Here is a 27,820-nt window from a genome sequence, read left to right on the forward strand (position 1 = left end):
AATGTCAACAGGTAAACCAGCCAGGGCATTAAAATAGGGCCCTTTTACATTGGTGGTCAGTGAGAAGCGCCCCCTTATAATGGTGATCATAGGATAAACGTTCCCTTATATGAGTGGTTAGTAGAGATTGGGCCAAACACCCCCCCTGTTTGGTTCACAGCAGAACTCCCGAACAGGGGGAAAAATTCTGCCCTGGACAACAAACTACATTGAAGTCTATGGGAGCCGAACATGATTAATCAAAAGTGCCCATTTTGAAGGCTTATTTTGAAGACCCTAAAATTGGTGTAGGGGTCCAAGTACTGCCCTGGGGGACATGTATCAATGCAATTTTTTTAAAAACAAACAATCGTTTTTTTAGGAGCAGTGATTTTAATGATGCTTAAAGTACAACAATAAAAATGAAAAATTCCTTTAAACATAGTGCCTAGGGTAGTCCCCTTAGTCTGCCTGTAAAGTGGTGCATCTGTATCATGTATAGAACCTGCTGCAGCAAAAATGACATTTCTAAAGAAAAAAAACATTTAATTGACTCGTGGTTGCAATTGCCGGCATCCGGCTATTTAAAAAAAAATCTGGGTCTGGTATAAATTTTAAGGGGAACTACACGCCACAAAAAAAAAATGGCGAGGGCCCCCCAAAATCCATACCAGACCCTTATTCTAGCACGCAGCCTGGCAGGTCAGGAAAGAGGGGGACGAGTGAGCACCATACCAGGCTACATGCCCTCAACATGGGGGGATGCTTTGGAGTGGGGGGCCATGTTGATGGGGACAAGGATCACTTGCCCACAATCCTGGGCTGTGGTTGTGGGTGTCTGCAGGCAGGGGGCTCATTGGAATCTGGAAGACCCCTTTAACAAGGGGGCCCCCAGATCCCGGCCCCCTTCTCATGTGAATGAGTATGGGGTACATCGTATCCCTACCCATTGACCAAAAAAGTGTCAAAAAGTAATAAAAACAAAGACATTTTTTGACAATTCCTTTTTTAACCACTTCCCACCCGGCCACTGCACATAAACGGCCGGGTGGGCGTTCTCTCCTTCTGAGTAGACGTTCAGGAACGTCCCTCAGAAAGAGGCAGATCGTGCACATGCGTGCCCATGTAGCGGTGCAATCCCGATGCGCTCGTGTCACCCGGACACGGCGCATCTCTGATCAGCAGGAGGGCTCTGTGATTGGCCCTCCTGATCACATAACGGCCGTGTCCAATCACAGACGTCATGTGATGTAAACAGAGAGCCAATTGCTAGGAAATCAGCTCTCCTCTCCTCACACAGAAGTTGTCGGTGAGGAGAGGAGAGCGGATTGCTGCAGCCAGCTGGTGATCATTGAGTATGAACTGTTTTTTACAGCTTTTTACACACTGATCACCAGTGTAAAACACACATGTAAAACACACATGTACACAATGTAAAACACACATGTACACAATGTAAAACACACATGTACACAAAACACATGTCCCCACACACATGTTCCCACATAGTAAAAACACCTGTCCCCCACAGATTTAACAGTAAAATCACATGTCCCAATGATCATCTGCGTACATATGTCTGTGATCACACAAACCAATTATTATACACTTAAAGGGATTTTTTTTACCAAACACATGTAGCAGAATACATTTTGGCTTAAATTTATTACAAAATTCGATTTTATTGGATTTCTTTTAAAATAGAAAGAAGATAATATTGTTTTTTTTCCAAATTTCCGCTCTTTTTTCGCTTATATATTCAAAACGGAGTTGTGAATAAATACCACCAAAAGAATTATGCCCCGTACACACGGTCGGACTTTGTTCGGACATTCCGACAACAAAATCCTAGGATTTTTTCCGACAGATGTTGGCTCAAACTTGTTTTGCGTACACACAGTCTCACAAAGTTGTCGGAATTTCCGATCGCCAACCACGCGGTCACGTACACCACGTACGATGAGACTAGAAAAGGCCAGTTCAGAACCAAGCGCTGCACCCTTTGGGCTCCTTTTGCTAATCTCGTGTTAGTAAAAGTTTGGTGAGAGACGATTCGCGCTTTTTCAGACTCGTGGTTATCAGATCGTTTTCTGCCGTTCAGTTTGTGCTTGTGGGTTTGTATCTGCTCTTCACTGCGTGCAGCAAGTTCCACATGACTTTAAGTAGTCATTGTGTTCTTGTGCGTTCGTTACTATTTTTCAGGTCGCTCTTCACAGGCCTTGCTGTTCTTCAGTGCGTTCTGTTACTTCGTTCTGAGCAGCCGACTGTTTTCTAGCCATGTTGCATATGCGTACTCCTCGTAGAGTTCGTGCTGTGTGGGGGCTTGGTGTTGGGGTCCTGACCTTGACACAAGTCCAGTTCATGAACAGGGTGGGGAGGAGTTCATGGACCAAGAATTGGTTGCTTCAGCGTGAGCAGTTCTCTCATATGCCTTTGCTCCGTGAGATCCGTGAGAATAATCCTGATGATTTCAGGAACTTTCTCCAGATGACGGACCCCGTGTTTCACTGTCTGCTGGCTTCGCTGACCCCCTATATCAGCAGGCAGGATACCTGCATGAGGCAAGCCATCACTCCGGAGCAGAGGCTCGTCGCCACCCTGCGGTACTTGGTGACAGGGAGAAGCCTGCAGGACTTGAAGTTCTCGACAGGCATCTCCCCCCAGGCTCTGGGGATCATTATCCCTGTTCTGCCATCATCCAGGTCCTGCAGAAGGAGTATATGAAGGAAAGATTTTTATCCTTTAATATCACATTTTATTGTATATAATGTTTGCTAATGTAATGTATTTCTTTCCTCATTCCATAATTACCATGATTGGAATATGCTGTGAATGTTCCCTTTGTCCTCATTCATGCTGGATTTTTATGTAATTAATTTTTTAGTCCTTCATACAGATTGTCCTTCACTTACCTCCCCAGCATGGTCTACAGGCCCTATATTCACCTCATGTAGTCACTTAACAATGTATTTTATCAGCTCCATAGTAGTGCTTTACCCCAAACACCCCCTAAAATGTTTAGAAATGTGATTTGTGCTTTAAATTCAGGCAGAGTGCCAGAGACTTTTTTTTGTGGTGTCCCCAAATCATTTTGAGTAACCCTCCCTCCCCCAACTGCTAAGTCAGCTGATCCCAATTCTCTATCTATTCTCAATCATCTATCTGCTGACTTTGCCAAACCCATACACACTATACCTATCTCTTTTGTGGTATACTTTCAAATGGTACTGTTTAAAGTTTTTGTATCCTATTATTATCTTGATAGGTAATAGCAGAATGTCCAAATGTGCTCAAATGTGTACAGTGTGTATTTATATCTTTGTATTATGACACTTCTTACCTGTCCAGTGGGCTGCCAATAGTGTAACTAAGGAGGGGCTGTTCCAAGTAATACCCTGTATTTAGGCATTCATCTCTCAATGAAGTGAAGAGGGTTACCTGTCCAAGATCCCCCCCCCCCCTATAATGTTAGAAATGGCCCATGAGAGGGGGGAGGGGGAATATGATAGGTGTACCTTATACTTTGGTGTTGTTAAATTCCCCTTAATAAATGCTATCTGGAAGTTGGCCAAGAATGTTTGTGTCTAATCTGCTTGCCATGTTTATGTGCAAAAATATTAATTTTTTTTTGTTTTCCTCAACAGTTTCCTTCCACGCCACAGGAATGGCAGACTGTGGCCTCCCACTTTGCCGAGCGGTGGGACTTTCCTAACTGCGGAGGGACAATTGATGGGAAACACGTCCACATCGTCCCACCCCCAACTCGGGGTCGTACTATTTCAACTATAAGGGGTTCAATAGTATTGTGATGTTGGCAGTGGTGTCAGCTAATTACGACTTCTTGTATGTGGACGTGGGGAAGAATGGCCGGATGTCAGATGGTGGAGTCATCGCCCAGACGGAGTTCTACAGGCGTCTCCAGAATGGCAGCTTGGACTTGCCACCTCCAGAGGACAATGTGGAAGGACTCCCATTCGTGTTCATTGCTGATGAAGCGTTTGCGCTGGGGGACCATCTTATGTGGCCATTCCCGATGAGGATCCTCACCCCAGAACAGAGGGTTTTTAATTACTGGCTGGCCAGAGCCCGAAGAGTGGTGGAGAACACATTTGGAACCCTGGCCAGCTGGTTCCACCTATTTCTGACACCCATCCATATGGCGGAGTATAAACTTAATCATATAATCCTGGCGTGCTGTATTCTCCATAACTTTTTACGCAAACATTCCGCCAACTATGCTGACTTAGTTGGGCCTGAGGCCGGAATGATCCATAAAACCACACTGACGGCGCTTGAAAGTGGCCGTCCTGGCTTGCCCTCCCTGAGTGCCCGTGATGTTACGATACCTGGAGTTCTTTGCGGGTAGGGGGGCAATCAATATGCCAGCAAATTTGTGAAGCCTTTATCAAATAAAAAAGCAAAAAAAAGAAAATCTTTGTGGACATTTACTGCTTGTGTTTGTTTTAGCTGACCGTGACAGAAATGTGTTGAGTCCAGAAAATGGCATGATTGTGTAACCTTACACAAAGTTGGGTGTTATTTACTAAAGGCAAAGACACTTTGCACTACAAGTGCACTGAAACTGCACTTGTAGTGCAAAGAGGATTTGCCCTTAGGAAATAACCCCCATTTTCATAGAAAACAGCAATGACATCACCAACAAAGTGTTTTAGCGTTGACACAATAATCCACACATTCTTGCTTAACAATCTCTTTAATACCTGCACAATCACATGTGCATTTAGAAAAGTTTTTTCTAACAAAACAACATGTTTGTGGTATAACAATGTTTGGGGTAGCATTATCAAACAGATAAATGTCCATTTAAGCTAAAACAGACATGTGTAAAACCAACAAGAAAGCCACAAATCTTGAACTTACAAAGTTCACATTTGGTAGAACTTGAAGGCAATATCAGACATGAGTATTTAGGAACTGTGTTTGATATTGCGTTCAGATGGGGTGAAGTCACCCCAGGAAAAGCCAAATTTGGAAGATGCACACAAATTTCCCAATGTCAACATGTGCGACTGCCATCACGGGGGATCAAGGGACGTGTTTTGGGGGAGCAACCCCTTCCTCTCAGCTACTTTATTATTGAGGAAGGGGTTGCACCCCCAAAACGTGTCCATTGATCTCCCGTGATGGCAGATAGCACATGTTGGCACACTGTGTGCATCCTCCAAATTATGCTTTTCGACAAATCTTTCAAACATTTTGAACATTGGATCACACAAAAAAACAAAGGGATTGGGAGGGATTTTAAATTCGCCCCAAAACATCAATGATGTTTTTATTTTTTTGAATAACATCATTGATGTTTTTATTGAGGTTTTCCAATTCTAAATTACACCCCATGATCTCCCCGATCAGGATCTGGGCACTTTCTGATGTGAAAGGATCTGGATCCACAACATCATGGTCACCTAAAAAGAGAGAAACCAAAAAAAAAGGTATCAAAAAAATGCCGTCATACATCTCTTACCTGAGCCTGTGGTCGCAGACACTCACCTGTTGTGGTGACAATTTCCACCACGTTTTCTTCTTCCTCCTGCTCTTCTTGGTTTGGGGGTATTTCCCCTTCTTCCAGAGTTGGGGGGTCTGTGTTCTCCTCGGATGAGGGGTGTCCTCCGAGTCTTTTCTCCCCTATGTAAAAAAAAATGGTATACTTAGCACACAGATATTTAATGGCAGAACTATAAATAGGAAACATTGCTTGGAAGTGGGGTACAATTGTCTATTTTAGCAGAGTTCCAAGATGTAGAATTTTTAGTGTCCTTTGTCAAGCTGCAATACTTTACCTGTTTGGTACAAGCTTCACAGATGAAGCCCCCCCTATAGTATACACTGGAGCACCTGTGTGCCCCCCCTAAGAAAAATGGTGTTCTTGTGTCCCACACTAGTGCTCCAGTGTCCAGATGTGAAAACAGCTGCTCAGTGTCCTCTCCTTATAAACAGAATCTAGTTTGCATTTCATTCTAGTAACAAAGCCATCTACACAACCAAAATAGTTTATGACAAGTAGGGCGTAAAAATTGTGGCCAAATTCATATGGCCTAAACAATGGTGTTTTCTAGGCCGAAAGAAAAATGTTTGATATGAACGAATAATGTACCCATGAACATGAAATTTGCCATGTAAAAATGTAGACTTGTAAGAAAAGCACATGGAGCAGCACGAACGTAATAAACATAAAGAATAGGAACAACAACTACTTACTTTTTTGCAGCACTCTCCGGATCTTTCTGTACTTCTCTGTTCTCTTAATTTCAGGTCCGACCACCGCTTCCTGAGCTGATCTTTCGATCGTCGTACCCGAAATGCCGGTGCAGACTCTTGACCACTTTCACCATGATCTTGCCCTTTCGACCATTGGGGTTTGGGTAAGGTCCATATGTCCCCTCATAGTCGGCCCTCTTCAGGATGTCGACCATCTCCAACATCTCCCCAAAGGACATATTTGAGGCCTTAAATCTCCTTCTGGATCGGGACCTTTCAGGCTCCGGGCTTTCCTCCCCCTCCTCCTCTTTGCTATAATTAGCACGCACCTGCTGTGTCTCTGCCATGTGCTCTTCCCCCACTGCGCCGAACGAAAAGGGGCGGGGAATAGACTAGAAAGAACGTCAGGGGCGGGCGGAGTTACACGCATGCGCAGTGTGTATAAAGCGTAACACACGTGCTTATTACATACGATCTGTGAGCGGAGGAAGGAGCATCGAAAGCGCCGATCGTGATAACGAAGGTAAGATCTAAACTTGGGCCTATACTGCTTCGAAATTGAAGCCTATATTGTAACAAGATTAGGAGAGTTTGGCCTGACATTAGGGTTTGTCTTGTGTTGTGTCTTGCAGAGAAAATGGATGGCTTCAATGACCACAACTTCCTCCCCCTGTTCATAGACAAATACAGGGAGCTGCCCTGTCTGTGGCAGGTGAGACATCCCCATTACAACAATAAACAAAAGAGGCAGGCAGCGCTGGAGAAACTGCTGGAGTTGGTGAAGCCGGTGGTCCCCACAGCAACCATCCCCTATTTAAAAGCCAAAATTGGTGGCCTGAGGAGCACTTATCTTAGTGAGCGCAAGAAGGTCACGGATTCCCAGAGGTCCGGAGCTGCAGCAGATGACATTTATGTCTCCAGGCTGTGGTACTATGAGAGACTGCGATTTCTGTCAGACCACACTGAAGTCAGGGAATCCCTCTCCACTCTTCCTTCCACTCTTCCTTCCACCCCAGCTGAGGCTTCCGATGTCCAACCTGGGCCTTCCAGCCAGGAAGAAGTGGAGGAGCCCAGCTGGAGTCAGGTATAGCATTATTCTCCAGATTTCTGGTCAATAAAGAAATTATGTTTACTAGATGTTATTATTGATCACTAATTGCTGATTGAAAAAAGTGTTTTACATATCAATAGACAGTAGTGGGCAAAAATAATTGGGACAAGAATGAAAAATGCTGGGCTCAGAAGGATAGTCTGTTATATTTGATAACATTCAATTTGCAACAGTCAGGAGGTGAAAATTGTGTGTGATTGATGAATAAAATACTCAAACTATGTCCCTTTTTCATACACAGGAAGACCTCAGCCAGGAGGAGGTTGTGGAATGTGGCAGTCAGGAGGAGGCGGGGATTAGTGGCAGCCAGGAGGAGGCGGGGCTAAGTGTCAGCCAAGAGAAGCCTGGGACCAGTCGCAGCCTGACTGAATCGCAGGTTCCTCCCCTCCGCCTTCCATATAAAAGAGCCAGGAAGACGACTCTTGTATGACCACAGCCTGGGGACATAGATGTCATCTGCTGCTTTCCGGATCTCTGGGACTTCTGGACCAGACTGCCCTCCCTTAGATAAGGACTCCTCAGGCCACCAATTTTGCTAGAAAATAGTTGATGTGTGCCCTGGGGGTCCAAGACTTCACCCATTTCTGCAGTTTCTCCAGCATTGCCTCCCTCTTTGTTTAGTTGTGAGCCCTTAATAAAAGTTATTTTTTGGAAAATTATACTCTCCTGTGTGTTTTCATCCAAAAAGGACAGTTTGTTGGTGACGATTCAGGAACATTTCTTAAATAAAATGTGAAAATAACAAGGGACAACACCACCAAACAATCTTCTACAGATTAAATAGAACAACATATCAATGGTGTTGTGGTAACTTGACACAAAAAACACACACACAAATTTTCAGGAGTACAAATAAAAATCCCAAAAACGAAAAATAAGCCTTGAAAAAAATACAAACCAAAAAAAAAAAATAATCGGACTTAAAAACCCAAAAAAAAAAAAAAAAAAGTAATGTTGTCAGGTGTGACAAATCAAAATATATTGAGGGAATCCTGATAAATAGTAAAGAAATAAGTTTGTGAGAAGTGTGTGTGAATATTAGCAGCAAAACTACTTAATTCTTGTCACATTATAAAGAAGAGAGTGCGCTGTATTAAACCATTTTTAACATTGCAGCGTGACGAAAGTGCTGTATCCATTGCGAACACTAAGTTTACCATACCGAGCTGTTCCGTGTCGGAATTTCTTCTGAGCATGCGTGGCACTTTGTGCGTTGGAACAGGCCACACACGGTCGGAATTGACGCGATCAAATCTTTGTTGTCGGAAAATTTTATCTCCTGCTCTCCAACTTTGTGTGTCGGAAAATCCGATGGAAAATGTCCGCTGGAGCCCACACACGGTCGGAATTTCCGACAACACGCTCCAGTCGGACATTTTCCATCGGAAAATCCGACCGTGTGTACGGGGCATTAGTGTGATAAAAATTTCATTTGGGTACAGCATTAGCGTAGCATGACCGCGCAATTGTCATTGAAAGTGCGAGAGCGCTGAAAGCTGAAAATTGGTCTGGGAAGGAAGGGTGTGAAAGTGCCCAGTATTGATGTGGTTAAAATGAAAAAAAACAGCATCCCCTGATGTAGATCCATCGTGAAGGCAAATCACCAAATGGCTGGATTGCCATTTGACAGTTCTTATATAGGTAAAGGCTGGGCCACCTGGCAATGTCACCTGGTGGCACCGCCCCCGTGTGAGGTCACTGACTCAGCATACACCAGTTGGTGACATCACAAGGGGGCGGTGCCATCAGGTGGCATCGCAAGGTTGACCCGCCCTTATCTATATAAGAACTTTCAAACGGTAAGCCAGCCATTTGGCAGTTTGCCTTCACAGCTGGTGGAGCGGTTTTTTTTGTTTTTTTTGAGTCCGATGGTGGAGGTATCGTTGTGATTGACAATGGATCTAGATCGGGGGACACTGTTTTTTTACTTTTTAATAAAGGGATTGTCATAAACTGCCTCTGTGTTTTTTTTACTTTTTGACACTTTTTTGGTAAATGGGTAGGGGTACTATGTACCCCATATTCATTTACATGGGGAGGACGGGATCTGGGGCCCCCCTTGTTAAAGGGGTCATCTATATTTCGATAAGCTCCCCCGCCGCCGACCCCCACAACCACAGCCCAGGATTGAGAGCATGTGGCCTGGTATGGTTCAGGAGATGGGGACACTCACTCATTCCACCCTTTAACCCTTTCCTGCATGCTCAGATAAGGGTCTGGTATGGATTTTAGGGGGGACCCCACGCTGTTCTTAAAATAAAAAATTGGCATGAGGTTCCCCTTTAATTTTCATACCAGAGGTATAGTAAGGGGGGGCTCACCATTTTTTTAACCGGCAAATGTTTTTTTTTATTCAGCTGTCAGCGGGGAAGCCTATTGACAGCTGATGGCTCATCAGTTGTTAAGGACGCCGAGGCCGGCTTAACAATCAGCTTTTACTGCGCCCTGATTGGGCAAAGCTTCCTGCAAAGAGTCCTGCCAATTTGGGTGTTCCCCAAATGGGGCAAGCAGCCAATGCTCAGGCCGAACTGTTCGCCCAACACTAGTGGCCAGTAGAGAAGGCCTTTCTTTACAATTGTGATCAATGAAGTGTCTATTTACATTGGTGGTCCATGTAGTACCCCCTTACATTGGTGGTAAGTAAGGATGAGCCGAACACCCCCCAGTTCGGTTCACACCAGAACTTGCAAACTGGCAAAAAATTTGGATGAACACCATTAAAGTCTATGGGACACAAACATGAAAAATCAAAAGTGCTCATTTTAAAGGCTTATATGCAAGTTATTGTTATAAAAAGTGTTTGGGGACCTGGGTCCTGCCCCAGGGGACATGTGTCAATGCAAAAAAAATTTTAAAAATGTCAATTTTTTCAGGAGTAGTGATTTTAATAAAGCTTAAAGTGAAACAATAAAAATTAAATATTCCTTTAAATATCATGCCTGGGGGGTGTCTATAGTATGCCTGTAAAATGGCGCAGTTTTCCTGTGTTTAGAACAGTACCACAGCAAAATGACATTTCTAAAGGAAAAAAGTCATTTAAAACTGATCGCGGCTGTAACGAATTGTCGGGTCTCGGCTATATAGATAAAACTCATTGAAAAAAACTGCATGGGTTCCCCCAGTCCATTACCGGGCCCTTTGGGTCTGGTATGAATATTAAGGGTAACCCGAACCGAAAATTAAAAAAAAAAAATTGCTTGGGGGTCCCCCCAAAATCCATACCAGGCCCTTCAGGTCTGGTATGGATTTTAAGGGGAACCCTGTACCAAAACATTAAAAAAAGGCATGGGGTCCCCCCAAAAATCCATACCAGACCCTTATTCGAGCATGCAACCTGGCAGGCTGCAGGAAAAGAGGGGGGATAAGAGAGTGCCCCCCCCACAACCATACTAGGCCACATGCCCTCAACATTGGGAGGGTGCTTTGCATGTCAACCAGAGCTGAAGGGTCTGGTATGGATTTTGGGGGGACCCCAACGCCATTTTTTTTTTTTAATTTTTGGTTCGGGGTTACCCATAATATTCATATCAGACCCAAAGGGCCTGGTAATGGACTGGGGAGGACTTTTATCTATATTGCCTAGACCTGACAATTCATTAGAGCCGCAATCAGTTTTAAATTACTTTTTTTCCTTTAGAAATGTCATTTTGCTGTGGTACTTTTCTAAACATGGGAAAACTGCGCCACTTTACAGGTATACTATAGACACCCCCCAGGCACAATATTTAAAGGAATATTTCATTTTTATTGTTTCACTTTAAGCATTATTAAAATCACTGCTCCTGAAAAAACGGCCGTTTTTAAAACTTTTTTTTGCATTGATAAATGTCCCCTGGGGCGGGACCAGGGTCCCCAAACACTTTTTTATGACAATAACTTGCATATAATTATTCTAAAAGAAAAATTTGCGCTAGGTGTACAGATATTGTGAATAAAATTGTGAATAAAATAAAATTATGAATATAAACCAGTGAAAAGGTATCCTGCGGCTGAGCACTATAACCCTGATAGGGGGCACCACTAAGCATGTATACAAAAAGTGCAGCGCTGGATATAAATAAACATTAAAGAAGTACTGTGCTAAATACAAACAAACGCTGAAAATATATAAAATTAAAAGAACTGTGCACAATGATTCACTTGAAATAAATATTGTCCATGAGTATTCCCAATATAGTGAAGACAAACTGAAATGTGAATAAAACGTGCTTATTCATTTAAAATAGTGTCCATAGAGACATGTGTGAGAATCGCTGTTGGATATATATATATAACTTCCACCGCTGTTAAACCCGTCACCACAGAGAGATTAAAGGCTTACCAGACAGCCCTTAAAGAAAGGCATGAAAACGACCTACACTTTGGATGTTGTCCCTTAGGTGGATAGGTCCGGATCAGATGGATCTCCGGATCTCTGTGGTGACGGGTTTAACAGCGATGGAAGTTATATATATATCCAACAGCGATTCTCACACATGTCTCTATGGACACTATTTTAAATGAATAAGCACGTTTTATTCACATTTCAGTTTGTCTTCACTATATTGGGAATACTCATGGACAATATTTATTTCAAGTGAATCATTGTGCACAGTTCTTTTAATTTTATATATTTTCAGCGTTTGTTTGTATTTAGCACAGTACTTCTTTAATGTTTATTTATATCCAGCGCTGCACTTTTTGTATACATAATAACTTGCATATAAACCTTTAAAATGAGCACTTTTGGTTTTTCATGTTAGTGTCCCATAGACTTTAATGGGTTCCGCGGCTTTTGAATTTGCCGCGGACACCGCATAATGTTCGTTGTTGCCGAACGTCCGAACAACCAAAGTTCGTCCCGAGCTTATGCTTGGGCAGAACCGTTCGCCCATCCCTAGTGGTCAGTGAAGAAATGCCCTCTTACATTGATTGTCAGTGAGGTGCCCCCCTTCTTTCCTATTACATCGGTGGTCACTGTAATATCTTTTACATTGTTGGCGGTACGTGGAAAAATATCCCTTACCCCGAGAAATAGGCTCAGACCAGCCACTGGCCTGTTTATATCTGTGGAGTTAGCTGTATCACTAGACTGACTTGAGGGACATCATTAGATGAACAAAAACAATTACTGGATGTGATGGTGCATTAGTGGGGGCTAATGTTCTTTATATGCTTAAGCCAAATCTTTTTAAGATTCCAGCCAGGTCCTGGAGATGAGCCCAACTTATTTCTGTGGATGGCAGAGAAAAATTTGGATGCTCAGAAGTAGAACATTGGTCTAGGATTGTTACCCTTAGGGAAATTAATTTTAAGTCAGAATATGTAATATTTTCCAACATGCCAAAGCTTTCTGGTAAGAAAGTGTAGCTTAGCTTCTTTTCTGAGAAAATCAAGCCAAGGCACTTTACAAGACTAATACAACTTCTCTAGAACGTTTAGGAAAAAAAATAAAAAATAATATTTAAAAAAATACATTTCTTTTTAAAGAAATATATGCTTATAGAAATATATGTGCTGCCATAGCTGACCATCTTAAAATGAAAGCTGCCTTGCAACCATGATAATGTCATTGTCCGAAATCCTTATGGACATACTTGTCTCTGGTCAGAGGCTCAAAGTATCTAAGTCACTAGCTCCTCATTACACCAAGGGGACCACAAATGTCATACAGAATGATCAGCAAAGCATACTACCTTATTTTTGTCAGCACCGATTTGCTTAACCCTTTGACTGTCAAGGACATGTACTACACATCATGGCCATCCCTCCTCAGATAGCCAAAGACATGTAGTACACATCATGACAGTCGTAATGGTTAAACAAGTGAGGGACTTGGATGGTGGACTTAGGTGAGTATAGCTTACTTCACAAGGTACGAACGAAAAAAAAAAGTGCAGGATGGGTTAATATTTGTTTAGAGGTGGGCTTCAGAGTGGTCCTATATCCAAAACAAAGTAAAAAATAAAGACTGAATATTTGCCTCTCCTGCTGTCCATGTCCTTGAACACTGTAAGGCCCTGTTCACACGTGAGCGTTTTGTAGCTTGTAGCTCGAAATTCAAAAATGCTCAACAGGCAAAAAACTATTGTTTTCAATAGCCCTTGTTCACTTCTGAGCGTCCTGCCACTGGTAGCAAAATGCCTGTTGCTCAAAAAAGTACATGAGCTACTTTTCAGGCAGAATTGAGCGTTTTAGTCCCTATAGAGTTAATTGGAAATGCCTGAAAAGCGCAACATGAGCTTTTATTGAACGTTTTTTCAAGAGTTTCTACTTAAACAGCAGCTCTCTTGCCCTTTTTTAGCAGCACTCCACACCTTTTAGCTGAAAAATTCCTGAAAAAACGCCTGACAAAAGCTGCAAAAATGTGTAATTCTGCTCCATAAAACACTCAAAAACACTTGGAAAAAATGCACCCCGGGCACCTGCATCTCCCTTGTCTCCATCCTTCACTCAGTGGGAGCCACTCAGGAGATCTGATCTGTGGGAGCTGTTGGGGAACAAGCTGTTACTTGTAAGCATAGAAGCGGCTAATCAAGCGGCTAATTAGCTGCTCTGATTGCTATTAGAAGAGAGCCGACTGCCGGTCCTAAAAAAATGATACTGGGCTGATTCCTGCAGCTGCAAGCATCATCCTGGCATAACCATGGAAAGTCCAGCGACAAACAGGTACATTACTGGACAGGAAGTGGTTTAAATAGGTGGAGCTGTAATAGGTAGCCACCCATGTTACCATCCCTCTACATTACATTGGCAGCACCCAGTCCTGCCAGAATAAGCAGAATCTTATGGTGACTCGGTTGTCTACAAAGATCCAAATATAGAACAAAAATTTAAACTTTCAGCATACTCACCCGTGTCCATCATTAGCATATTGCAAACTAGGACATCCAGTAGTGCAACTTGGTGAAACACACACTCAGTTAGATCCAATTGAATGGCCTTTGCAGGCAGGGACTATGGCCCCCTTTGGTAGTGTAGCAAAACGAGAGGTCTTTAGTGCTAGCAGTCCTTTTCCTGTGGCTACTGCTCCCAGTAACACCTCTTCAGGCACTGCTAGCCTGCCTGGCTGCAGCTGCCCCTTTCACTAGTCCTCCTGGCTACTTATCCACAGTCCTGCCATACTGACTCTGCATCCATCCCAGACTGCTTGCACCCAGTCCCTTCAGGCATGCCTCTCAGTCCTCTGACTGCAACACTCACCAGCCAACATGGCTGACTTCCTCCCTGGAGATTTGCCCGACAGTGTCCTCCTGCTGTCCTCTCCTTGCTCCCGTGCCTCCTGGTCAGGATCCCTCCATGTGTCATGAAGAGGGGTCCCTTCCACACCCGAGCCCAGGCCTGAGTTCACCCCCCCAGACTGGGGAGCTACTCAAAGGCCTCCGACAGCCTAACACTCCATCACCATCTTTCACTCAAACTCCACTCTGCCCCAGCTGGGCTGACCCTGAGTATTTGAGTGGGCCTGCCCCCTGTCAACCCATCTGTTCGGGATTGGTCAGGGCCCTCAGAACACTCCAGAAAGCTCCTCCTGAATCCCTTACCAATTGCTTCTGGAACCTTCTCCAAGTTTCCAGCAAGCAGGGAGAAGTCCAGTGGCGGCTCGTCCATTAGGGATGCCGCCCCCCTAATCCATGCGCCTGGCCCCTAATCTACATGCAGAAAGTAAAAAAATAGATATTTGCCAGCACATCACGGATCAACAAAAGTGTCGTCCAAACGGATTGTTTATTGCATGGTCACAACACAAGTAGAGTGCAAAGTTTCGGAGTCACGCAGGCATGACGATGGGGTCCTGCGTGACTCTGAAACGTTGCACCCTCCTTGTGTTGTTATCATGTAATAAATAATCCGTTTGGATGCCACTTTTGTTGATCCATGGTGTGCTGACAAATATCTACTTTGTGACTTGAACCAGTATCCAGCTGGTTGTTGCTGCAGCACCCAAACTTATCCAGGAATGTGTGCAATGGGAATATGAAGTATTATTCTACATGCAGGGGCCGGAGGGATGGATTCCAATGGGGTTTTCTTTTTTTGAAGCACATGATTAGAACCTGAGGCTCTAACTGGCTTCAAAAAAGGGTGGGCTCGGGGCACAGAGCACTGCACCCTGAGCCCACCCAGTTGTGTGACAATAGTAAATTAATTTGCTAATTGTCTTCCTGATTCTCCTCCTGGACAATCAGGAAGCAGGTTCTGAGACCCGATTGGCCAAGGAGTCTTAGGACCCACTTCCTGTTTGGCCATGAGGAGAAGCAAAGGCTCCTTGGAAGAGTTTGGAAGAGTCAGGGAGCAGCTCAGCCAGCGGTCCTCTCCAGCTAGGAATTGGCTCCCTCTTCCAGGGACGGCTCACCTGCAGCCACATCCAGCACTCCCCACCGCCTCGGACAGTGGAGGGAAGAGGGGAGATCAGAATGTCATCCCGGGACATGTCATCTGCCTCCTAAAGTAAGGAGGCCTCTGATCACCGCATCCCCATCCGTCTCTCGCGAAGGGGGTGAGCGCCGCATTTCTATCCGTCTCCTGCGCGCCGGGGAGGCTGGGGGGGAGTGATGGCCACCCCCCTACCGTCTCCTGCCAGGGGGGTGGGGGAGGTGTTTTTTTTTCAACCTGACTAACTATGTAACTATGTAAATGCAGAAGATTTTTTTTAATCTTAGCCACTTCAGCCCCGGAAGACTTTACCCCCTTCCTTACCAGAGCACTTTTTACAATTTGGCACTGCCCTCCTTTAACTGGTAATTGTGCAGTCGTGCAATGCTGTACCCAAATAAAATTTGCATCCTTTTTTTCCCACAAATAGAGCTTTCTTTTGGTGGTATTTGATCACCTCTTACATTACAATTACATTACAATAAACTAAATTTTAGTGATACATTTAGGCCAAAATACATTCAGCCACATGTTTCAGGTAAAAAAAAAATTCAATAAGCGTATATTTATTGGTTTGCACAAAAGTTGTATTGTCTACAAACCAGGGTACATTTTCTGGAATTTACGCAGCTTTTAGTATATGACTGCCTATCTATATGACTGCCTATCTCATTTCTTGAGGTGCTATAATGGCAGGGCAGTACAAAACCCCCCAAATGACTCAATTTTGGAAATTAGACACCCCAAGAAATTTGCTGAGAGGCATGTTGAGCACATTGAATATTTTTTTTTTTGTCACAAGTGATTGAAAACTGACAAAAAAAATAAAAAATATCCAAAGTTTTCAATGAAATGATATATTGCTCACACATGCCATGGGCATATGTGAAATTGCACCCCAAAATACATTCTGCTGCTTCTGAGTACAGGGATACCACATGTGTGAGACTTTTTGGAAGTCTATCCGCGTACAGGACCCCGAAAACCAATCACCGCCTTCGGGATTTCTAAGGGCGTAAAATGGGGATTTCACTCCTCACTACCTATCACAGTTTTGGAGGCCATGATATGCCAAGATAGCACCCCCCCCCAAAATGACCCCATTTTGGAAAGTAGTGAGTAGGTATTTGCTAAGAGCATGGCAAGGATTTTGCAGCTCGCATTTGTGTTTGAAAATGAAGAAAGAAAAGGAAAATGTAGGGTTTTTTTTTTCAATTTTCAAAACTTTGTGACAAAAAGTGAGATCTGAAAAACACAATGCCTCTCAGCAAATAGCTTGGGGTGCCTACTTTCCAAAATAGGGTCATTGGGGGGGGGGGGGGGTTGCTATCTTGGCATATCATGGCCTCCAAAACTGTGACAGGTAGTGAGGAGTGAAATCACCATTTTACGCCCTTAGAAAGCCTAAAGGCGGTGATTGGATTTGGGGTCCTGTACGCGGCTAGATTCCCAAAAAGTCTCACATATGTTACATATAGTTACATAGTAGGTGAGGTTGAAAAAAGACACAAGTCCATCAAGTCCAATGTATGTATGTGATTTTATGTCGGGATTTTATGGCTAGGCTTTCAAAAAGTCCCATCATTAAGTTGCAACTTTGTGTAAAAAAAAAACAAAAAACAAATTGTAATTTTCCCAAAACTTGTAGCAAAATATACAATATTCCATGGGCACAACATGCATATCAGCAATCAGCTTTGACTGTCTACTTTCCAAAATGGGGTCATTTGGGGGGTTTTGAACTGTCCTGTTATTTTATGCATAAAATTAGAAGCTTATGCCACACATCACCCACTCTTCTAACCACTTGAAGACAAAGCCCTTTCTGACACTTTTTGCTTACATGAATAAAATTTTTTATTATGCTACAAAATTACTTTGAACTCCCAAGCATTCTATATTTTTTCAAAGCAAAGGCCCTACAGATGAAAATAGTGGGTATTGCAATTTTTTCTTTTTTCACACAGTATTTGCGCAGCGATTTTTCAAACGCAGTTTGAATGTTTGGTAAAATATAAAAGATTATCTTATGCCGAGTACATAGAAACTAAACACAACATGCTTTAAAATTGCGCACAACCGTGCAACATGACAAACTACATGCATTTTTAAAAGCCTTTACAAATTACCACTTTAGATTTACAGAGGAGGTCTACTGCTAAAATTACTGCCCTCAATCTGACGTTCGCGGTGATACCTCACATTCATGGTGCAATTGCTGTTTACATATGACACAAGACCAGCACTTGTGTTCACCTTTGCGCGCGAGCACAGAAAGGAGAGTGGTGCTTTTTATTTATTTATTTATTTTGCTTTATTATTTTATTTTTACACTGTTCCTTTATTTTTATTTTTTTTATCATGTTTATTGTTATCACCCGGAATGTAAATATCCCCTATGATAGCAATAGGTAGTAACAGGTATTCTTTTTAAAAAAAAATTGGGTTCTATTAGACTCTCCTCTGCCCTCAAAGCATCTGACCACACCAAGATCGGTGTGATAAGATGCGTTCCCAATTTCCCGAATGCACTGTTTACATCCGGCGAAACTGAAGTCATGAAATGCTCATAGCTTCCGGTTTCTTTCTTAGGTCATAGAGATGATTGGAGTCATTCTGGTCTTCGAACAGCTCTATGGTCAGCTGGCGGAATCACTTGCTGCATTCTCAGGTTCCCCCGGTGGGACAGGAGATCCTGAGAAAACCATAGAAGACTGCAGGAGGAGGGGACATTCCCTCCCACTGCTTGTAAAAGCAGTCTAGTGGCTAATTAGCCGCTAGGATTGCTTTTACATGAAAGCTGACCACTGGCTGAAAAGAATGATACCAAGATGATACCTAAACCTGCAGGCATCTTTCTGGTATAACCACTCAAAATCTAGCAACATACAAGTACATTGCTGGTCCTTGTTGGGCATATATTGTAATGTTCTTTTTTTTCATGCAGCCTGTGGGCTGAAGGAAAAAAGAGATTGATCGGTAGGTATGCCCACCATTAGCATACTGCCCTGCATCCACCCACTTCTAATGATGGGCATACATGCACCGTTTTTTTTTTTATTTAACTGTGGTGGTGAAATCACCTCCTACAGCGCTGGAATCGCTGATTTACGTATCATGAGAGCAAACGCTGTTGCTGTCAAGATAAATAAGTCGGTGCTGCAGCTGAATGGCGCACCTGAAAAGCAAACAATGGTAACAATAAAACATTAACTCAATAAAACAACAACAATCTGTGCTAAAAAAGAGTAAAAATATATGCCAAAGCATGGGGCAATCCATCCCTAATGTTAGGGGCAAATCGCCCTTCCACCCCTGCCCCCATGCTTCGGCATATATTCTCTTTTGTTTTTTTAACTGTAGTGGTGAAATCACCCCCTACAGAGCTGGAGTAGTTGATTTACGTATCGTGAGAGCAAACGCTATTGCTGTCAAGATAAATAAATCAGTGCTGCAGCTGAATGGCATACCTGAAAAGAAAATAATGGTTAACAATAAAACACAGTAAACAGTAAAGTATAAAATAATTACATACCTGAAAAGCAAACATAATAAAACATAGTAACAATAAAACATTGCAGTTAAAAAATACAGTAAAACAGAGCAGAACAATAGGGAGAGAACAATAAAGAGAGAATAGAGAGAGAGGAACAATAAAATGACAACTATTTTTGGCTTTTTTAATTAATAATTTTTATTTTATTTTTTTTACTTTTTTTTGCTTTTTTTTTTACACTTTTATTCAGCCACAGAACTGTCTGGAAACAGAAGGGTTGTGATGATCTCTTCCTGGAATTTAAGGAAGGATCCAGTTCGTCCTGACGCTTTGTATAGCACATAAGCTTTCAGCAGAGCCAATTGAAATAGGTATACAGACACTTTTTTGTACCAGCTAGTCGTTGAGGTCCACCCCTCCCATATAAAGGGGTTTCTCCACAACACCAGTCGCCGTTGGATTTTGGAGTGTCGTATCTGCGTGAAAGGAGGACAGAACAAAAACCTTCTGATTATCCCTCCACTGCAAGCAGATTATTGCTTCTCAAGCAGGCTCTCTCCCCCAGTCTATGTCGGGATTCTACAATCCGTTGGGGGAAGCCCCAGAGATTAGATCGCACGGTGCCACATGCGCCAATTCCATGATCAAACAAGTGACTAAAAAGTGGCATGCTCGTGTAATAATTGACCACATACAAGTGGTACCCCTTTGGGAATAAGGGTGACACCAAGTCCAAAACAATCTTGCCAGCACTCCCTATGCAGTCTGGGTAGTTCTCGGGCTCCACGTGACTATCTCTTCCCTCGTAAACCATAAAACTATATCTATAGCCTGTTGCCCTGCCACAGAGCTTATACATCTTGACCCCATATCTGGCACGCTTGCTGGGAAGATGCTGTTTGAATGACAAGCGGCCAGAAAACCTGTTCAAGGACTCATCAACGCAGACAACTTGATCGGGAGTAAACAAGGCTGCAAACTGTTGGCTGAAGTGGTTTACGAGGGGCTGAATTTTGTGGAGATGATCGTATCCAGGGTCTCCCCAAGGACGACAGAGTTCATTGTCATTGAAATTCATGAAGCGCATGATCTGCTCGTATCGTGTCCTGGTCATGGAAGCAGAGAACACGGGCATATGGTGAATTGGGTCAGTGAACCAATATGACCGCAACTCACTTTTTTAAGTTATGCTTAGAGGAGGGATAGGCCCAGGAAGATCTTAAATTCAGAAACTGTGGAGCCACTGGCGGGTGCGGTGAGATCATCACCTGAACTGCAAGGATTTCTTAGAAAAGGGCGGGAGGAGCGAATAGCGCTTTTTGCGGACGACGTCCTATTTTTCCTCGGAGACACGACTTCCTCACTGGAGAAGGTCATGTACCTTGTGGAGGACTTCGGAAAGTTCTCAGGGTTAATCATTAATTGGGAGAAATCGTCGCTCCTGCCGGTTGATACATTGGTTAGCCCGATCCCGACTAGCTTGCCCCAACTGAAAGTCACTGAGAAAATGAAGTATCTCGGCATTGTGCTATCCAGGGACCCCAGCGTGTTCATCGAGGACAACCTGGCCCCCCTCCTGTTAAAATTTAAAAAGAAATGTGATATTTGGAGCAGACTCCCCCTGTCTGTGGCGGGTCGGGCCAATTTGATTAAAATGGTTTGGCTACCTCAGCTGCTATACCTGCTCCATAACTCCCCAGTTTGGATTGGAGAGAAGTGGTTCCAAAAAATTCAATCTCTCTTTGGGAAACTAATATGGAAAAAAGGGCAGGCCAGGATAGGCCTAAAAAAGCTGCAGTGTCCTGCCACGGAGGGGGGTTTGGGGGTTCCCCACCCCTTTGCCTACTTTCTGGCAGCCCAGTTGCAGCAGCTGGGCGGATGCGATATTGATGGAGGGGGAAGCAGGAGTGCCCAATTTATTTTGCAAGGTTGCCCACATAGCTCACTGGTGGAAGCACTGGAGGCAGAGTCACTACAACGAGAGATCCCGACTCTTAAAATGACCACCAGGGTTTGGCAGACAACCAAGCGAACAATGGGATATAAAGGAATCTCAGAATATTCACCAATCTGGAACAACAAGAATTTACAGGAATTATTATCTGTTAATAGTAACAGGCTGTGGGTAAGGTGTGGGATAAGCCGGCTAACACAGTTATATGAGGGGGGTATCTTGAAATCTTTTGAGGAATTGAAATATGAGTATGGGATTCCAAATCGTGCATCCTATACCTATTTACAGATTAGACATGCCTTGAACAGGCAGTTTGATAGGCAATCTCCCATATGGTGTAGGACTCCGCTGCTACACACTATAGTTAAATCAGAGACCTCCAAGGGGCTAATCTCAAAGATATACACCCAATTAATAAAGCGCATAAATACGCAGGTAGGCCTCCCTGGGGGTAGGGTCAGATGGGCAGCCGATGTGGGGGCGATAACGGACGCTGAGTGGAAGAGGATTCTGGAATTTGGTACTGAAGTGTCTGTCTCGCCTTCACAAATGGCCTCCCATCTGATGCTGCTACATAGATCTTATTACACTCCAAAAAAGCTTTTTATGTTTGGCCGTAGAATTAATGACGAGTGCCCTAGATGTAGAAGAACAGGCGACTTAATACACATGATGTGGCGGTGCCCAAAGCTAGTCAGGTACTGGTCCGAGATTTTAAAGAAAATAAATATAACGTTCAAAACTAACTTAGCGCTTGATTCTAAGACTTGTGTGCTTGGTCATGTCAACAATGGGCTGAGAGACAGGAGCACAGCGGTGGCCATAGCTAGATGTTTGTTCCAAGCGAGGAAATTAATAGCGCAGCCCTGGCAATCAAGAACTCCTCCGACTTCGGAGGATTGGATTAGAATAGTTGACTCCACAGTGTGGTGTGAGAGGACGTTCTATACTAGGGCTGGCAATTATAACAAGTTTGTGAGGTTGTGGAGTCCGTGGGTCCAAGTAATGCCGTGCCCGCAAGCAGTGCTATCTGTATGCTGAGAGTATGCATGTCTTTAGTAATGGGGCATTGCTATACTAGGTGCAACTTAGAGTTAAGAGAGAACATTGTACAGTCTTGTCGTTGCCCATCAGGTGCGCCCGGATATTATGGGGGGTTATTAAGGGAGGGTTACTGGGGGGTGGGGGGATGGTTCAATCACGTGAAAAGGTAATAAAATATACAAATATGTATACGGTCATGGTAGGAAGGTGGCTACTAGGTCCCGGGGTACTAATTGCATGATACGGGCCCCGCAGTTTGGGACTACTGGTGTCACCTACAAACTGTAATGCAAATTGTAATTTCTCACTTAAAGAGGGAATTAAAAAAGAAGAAAAAAGAAAAAAAAAAAAAAAAGGGAAAAAAAAAAAAAAAAAGAAGAAGGGGGAATAACTATGGAATGCCACAATGATGTGACTAGATAAGAGACGTATATGAGCACCAACCTGAAAGTAGTCTCTGGATAAAGTTGACTGATGTGGCAAAAAAAAAAAAAAAGAAACTGTAATAGGTTTCCAATCTCTGGCAAGGGTCAACTGGGGATTAGCGATGATGAATTGACCCGCATACAAATTGCTTTGGTCCACAATAGATCAATGGAGATCGTAAAAATAAACTGAATTCCGGGTTGGCCAGTGAATGGGGGAAGTACGGGTGCTGCAGAAGTGGTGGGCTCCCAATTAGGATTGGCATATTCTGCAGGAAGAGCACTATGGGCTCAACGGGCCTGTCTTTGTCTTCTTGGTAGCTGCAGGACACCACTTGTGCTAGCCACCACACCAGCTTGAACTGCACTTATGGGACTCACCACGTGATACTGCAGTGCTGGATGTACGACCAGGATGTACTAGGCCACTTGTGCTTGCCAGTTCACCAGAAGGATGAGCAGCACTAGTACTGGCTCTCTGCTCCATACGAGAGCCCTGCGTTTCTTGCACCTCAACAATAGCAGAAGAATAGGATCGGGTACGCCTGACCTTAGCAGGGACCACTACACCATCATCAGAGCTATCTGTCAGGGTGCAGCTGCTGTCTACTGGGTCGTATACTGAGCCTGAATCTGAAAGATGGTTGACTTCCTCTTCACTCTCATCTGTCATGGTCAGCAACGTGTAGGCCTCTTCACTAGTGTACCTCTGCCTGGACATTTTGGCCTCTAAATTTACTGGTACAACTAGTGTGACTCACAGGCAAAAAGAGCACCTGACTGTCAGAGCCTGTTTCAATCGCTACCAAAAAACTGTTAGCATTCGCAGGGATCAGAGATCAGACTCTGCGAACGCTGCAGTTATGTGTATTGTGTTTTGTAATTGACAGTGATCGATTGATACTGCACTTGGGTGGACTGGGCTGAGGGGCTAAACACAGGTGTGGGCAGGTATCTGGGCTGATCCCGCTAATGCTGCATTTTTGGAAACCCTAAACTACTGAGTACGCTAGTATAGATCTGATCAGATCAAAGATATTTATCCGTTCAGACACTATACTAGTAAGGGAAGTGTATGGTGCGTGCGTGGGTGTTAGCGCTACTGGCACTAATCTGATGCTGCCTGCGAATGACGCTCCCCCTAACTGAAGCTAAAACCTAACTGATGTCACCTGCCGGGTGATCAGAGGGTCAAACCTTTATTGGGTAATATACGGCGGCTAGATACCCTGGCGCTATAAAAAATAAACTAGCCAACATCACCCGTAACACTAATACGGTGATCACTGGTGACAGGGGGTGAAAGGGCTAACTAGGGGGCAATCAAGGGGTTAAAACCTTTATTAGGTAATATATGGGGGTACCTGATGCTATAAAAACCTGAAACTAACAAACTAACTGGCTATATCAGCGACACTGGTGACAGGGGGTGAAAAGGTTAACTGGGGGGCGATCAAGGGGTTAAACCTTTATTAGAGGGGTTTAGGGGGTACCCTAAAGCTACCTGGGCCTACTACTAACTACCCTAACGCTGATTGGATTCACAAGTGACACCAATGCATTGATCAGTGAAAAATCTGAAAACTGCACTTGGTGACACAGTGACAGGGAATGAAGGGGTTAACTGTGGGGGGCGATTCGGGGGTGAAAAGTGTGCCTACGTGTACTGGTGTTAGTGTAGTGTTGGTGCAGCTCACAGTGAGATGTTCTCTCTCTGGAACCGAAAAGAATTCCAGGAGAGGAGGTGACATCACTTCCTCTGCCTGTGTTTACACTTACAGGCAGGGGAAGCATTTCATTCGCCAGAACCGAACAGCAGGTCCAGGTCAGAAATCATTGGCCTGGACCTGAAGATTGATCAGTACTGAAATTAATCCGATTGGCGCCGGCGCAAGCGCCATACGGGGTTTCACCCAGCGGTGCAATTATGCCGCCTTATATCAGCATGAGCCAGTCGGGAACCAGTTAAGCTAAAGAGCCTTCAGTATGCAGCAGCCCCCTGTCAGGGTTGGGTTCAGCCCTTCCTTCTCTGAGCTGGCCGCTCAGCTGTTGGCTAATTGCCAGCTCCCATCTCTCTCCACAGTTACCCAGCTGTTGTTGATTCTGCTCGTCAGTCCTACCTACTTAAAGTCGTCTAGCTCACTTGATCTCTGCCTTCGCCTTTGTCAACATCACAGAGACTTTCTCCTGCGTTCCTGTTGAAGACTTGCTCAGCTGATGTTCCTTCTGGCTCCTGATCCTGCTTGCTGTACTACTATGTTTATCTTTGGCTCTCTGACATTTGCTTGGCTGACTACCCAATCCGGTTACTGAACTCTGGCTTGTTTTGACTACGCTTACTCTGTTTACCTTATTATTATTATTATTATTATTAAACAAGTGTGATTTAACTATACTTCTGTCTCGGTCTGATTCATGGTTCCTGATAGTAGGCGAAGGCCATGAATTTGCCATAGTTTGCCATAGCGTTACAAACGCTCCTGAGTCGCACGGCTCACCTGGAAACTCCCACTGTGGCTGCTCCGGTACAATCTGATTTGCAGGCCGTCCCTGCTGCTGCGCCAGTCTCTGTGTAGGCACCTGCCTCGAGTATCACCTCTATGAGAGGTATGTCTGGTTCCGCTCCACTTCCCAAGCGATTTGGGGGTGATCCAGTTCAATGCAGAGGGTTTCTCAACTAGGTTGAGATTTACTTTGAGATGCTGCCCCAGGCATTTCCCATGGACAGAAGCAGTAGGTTTTATGATATCTTTGCTTTCTGAGAGAGCCTTGGCCTGAGCAAACCCTCTATGGGAGACGCAAAAACCTGTTGTTTTGAGTTACCCTGAGTTTGTGACCTCCTTTAAAAGGGTATTTGAAGTTCCTGCACGATCCGCTTCTGCTGCCAAGTGCCTCATGTCCATCAGAGTACGAGAACTGTTGCCGATTACGCCTTGGACCTTCCTCCTTGTATGCGCATCTCAAATGTGTTTCATGTCTCCTTATTGAAACCTTTGGTCTGCAATCGCTTTACCAACTCAATGCCACATCCTCACCCTATACAGGTTGAGAACCATGAGGAGTATGAAGTACAATCCATTATTGACTCCTGTAGGTTCCGTGGGCGCATACAGTACCTGGTGCATTGGAAGGGGTACGGTCCAGAGGAACGCTCTTGGGTCTCATCCTCAGACGTACATGCCCCTGTCCTCCTCCGTGATTTCCAGGGGGGGGGGAGTACTGTCAGGGCTGGGCTAAGCCTTCCTTCTCTGAGCTGGCCGCTCAGCTGTCGGCTAATTGCCAGCTCCCATCTCTCTCCACAGTTACCCAGCTGTTGTTGATTCTGCTCGTCAGTCCTGCTTACTTAAATTCATCCAGCTCACTTGATCTCTGCCTTCGCCTTTGTCAACATCACAGAGACTTTCTCCAGCATTCCTGTTGAAGACTTGCTCGGCTGATGTTCCTTCTGGCTCCTGATCCTGCTTGCTGTACTACCAAGTTTATCTCCGGCTCTCTGACATTTGCATGGCTGACTACCGGTTACTGAACTCTGGCTTGTATTGACTTACTCTGTTTACTTTATTATTATTATTATTATTATTATTATTATTATTAATAAACAAGTGTGATTTAACTATACTTCTATCTCTGTCTGATTCATGGTTCCTGATACCCCCCCCAGCCCCCACAATACTTACCTGAGCCTCATCTCTATCCAGCGATGTCCACGAGTTACTTGGATGTCTGAGGACTCTCCCTCCTGATTGGCTGAGATACAGCAGCAACGCCATTGGCTCCCGCTGCTGTCAAAACTCAGTTAGCCAATCAGAAAAGAGAGAGGGGCGGGGCAGAACCATGGGTCCATGTCTGAATGGATACACAGAGCTGCCGCTTGGGTGTCCCTATAGCAAGCTGCTTGCTGTGGGGGCACACGGCAGGAGGTAGGGGCCAAGAAAGCCAGCGAGGGACCAGAGAAGAGGTGGATCGGGGCTGCTCTGTGCAAAACTACTGTTTGTTATTTTTCACCACTTGCCAACCAGCCACCATCATTATACTGCGGCAGGTTGGCACGATCCCACAAACTGTCGTAGCTATACATCGGCCCCTTTAAGCGGGATAGCAGGCGTGCATGCGCCTGATGCACAGCGGGGGTGCTGATGCTCATGAGCCACGAGCGATCGCGGGCACGAGCGGCAGAACAGGGACGTGTGTGTGTGTGTAAACACACACACATCCCAGTTCTGTAAGGAGAGGAGAGAGAGATTGTGAGTTCCTATGAGCTGGGAACCATGATCTCTCATCTCCTAAAGTCAGTCCCATCCCCACAGTTCGAACACATACATAGGGAACACAGTTAACCCCTTCCCAGCTAGTGACATTTATACAGTAATCAGTGCATTTTTATAGAACTGATCGCTGTATAATTGGCAATCGACCCAAAAATGTGTCAAAAGTGTCTGATGTGTCCGCCATAATGTCGTAGTCTCAATAAAAATCGCAGATCGCCATCATTACTAGTAAAAAAAAAAATATTAAAAATGCCATAAATCTATCCCCTATTTTGTAGACATTATAACTTTTGCGCAGACCAATCAATATATGCTTTTTGCAATTTTTATTACCAAAAAATATGTAGAAGAATACCGGCCTAAAATGAAGAAAAAAATTGCTTTTTTTTAAAAAAATCGGGGTTATTTATTAAAGCAAAAAGTACAAAATATTGTGTTTTTTTCAAAATTGTCGCTCTTTTTTTGTCTATAGCACACAAAATAAAAACCACAGAGATGATCAAATACCACCAAAAGAAAGCTCTATTTGTGGAATAAAAGGACGTCAAGTTTGTTTGGGTACAGATTGCATGACCGCAAAATTGTCAGTTAAAGCGACGCAGTGCCATATCACAAAAAATGGCCTGGTTATTGAGCAGCCAATTCTTCCGGGGCTGAAGTGGTTAAAGAAAAAAAAAATGGGAGTTTAGTATCGCTTTAATATGGAAGAGCCCTGGGGAAAGTCAGAATTCTGAGATTGAAATTCACAGAATTTTGACTTTCAAACTCAGAATTCTGACTTTCAAACTCATAATACTGTATTTTTTTTTTTATGATGACCCCAGGGCTCTTCCATACTTTAAGCCCTTCCCAGCAGCATTTATTTGCCTTCCTTTCCTGGAACAGAAGGGAGCTGCAGAGCACCAAAGTAAAAATAAGTAAATGTTGCTTGTATTAGGGGGATAAAAACAAATCTATTGCTTTTTGTCT

The sequence above is a fragment of the Aquarana catesbeiana genome, linkage group LG03, assembly GCF_042186555.1.
Source record: "Aquarana catesbeiana isolate 2022-GZ linkage group LG03, ASM4218655v1, whole genome shotgun sequence".
Classification (NCBI taxonomy): Eukaryota; Metazoa; Chordata; class Amphibia; order Anura; family Ranidae; genus Aquarana; species Aquarana catesbeiana.